Raw genomic sequence first — 618 nt, 5'->3', positions numbered from 1 at the left:
CAGCAAACAGAAATAGGTTCCTCATGCATAGTTAATATCAGCAGAGGGTTTTTTTTTCTCCCTAAAATAACATCGAAAAGGTATTCATGTTCATTTGATAATGCGTATAATGGTGTTGGTACTTTAAAATCTTTCATTAGTCAGAGTAATGTGCTATTAGGGGTGAAAGTCAAGGACAAGCTGTTTGCTGATCTGGCAGGTATCATTCAGAAAGGACCTATCTCTTACATGGCACATGGGTGTATCAGATAATCATAGTTTCTCCAGCTTTATAATATAAAAGACCTTTTCCCTTATTCAGACCTCATAAAAGGAGACTAAAAGCATAACTAGATATTCTTTAGAAAGCCAGAGTTGAGCACCAAATTTAAGAGTCTGCTGGTCCCAGAATAAATTTGTTTTATTTAAGAATGTTCTTGATTACAAATACCAGATGCATTTACATCCATTTGAAAACAGGGATGTTTTTCCTCAAACGGCAAACAATCTGAAGGCAGATGTGTGCTGACATTGATTCTGGGACTCTGGGTTTCCTTTTCCCTCATGGTCGCAAAAGGGCGGCTGCACTGTGTCTGAGACTCCAGGCAAAAACAAAGAGGCAGGGTAGGTGCACCTGGG

The sequence above is a fragment of the Myotis davidii genome, unplaced genomic scaffold (assembly GCF_000327345.1).
Source record: "Myotis davidii unplaced genomic scaffold, ASM32734v1 scaffold562, whole genome shotgun sequence".
Classification (NCBI taxonomy): Eukaryota; Metazoa; Chordata; class Mammalia; order Chiroptera; family Vespertilionidae; genus Myotis; species Myotis davidii.
Note: the sequence above shows the minus strand (reverse complement) of the source record.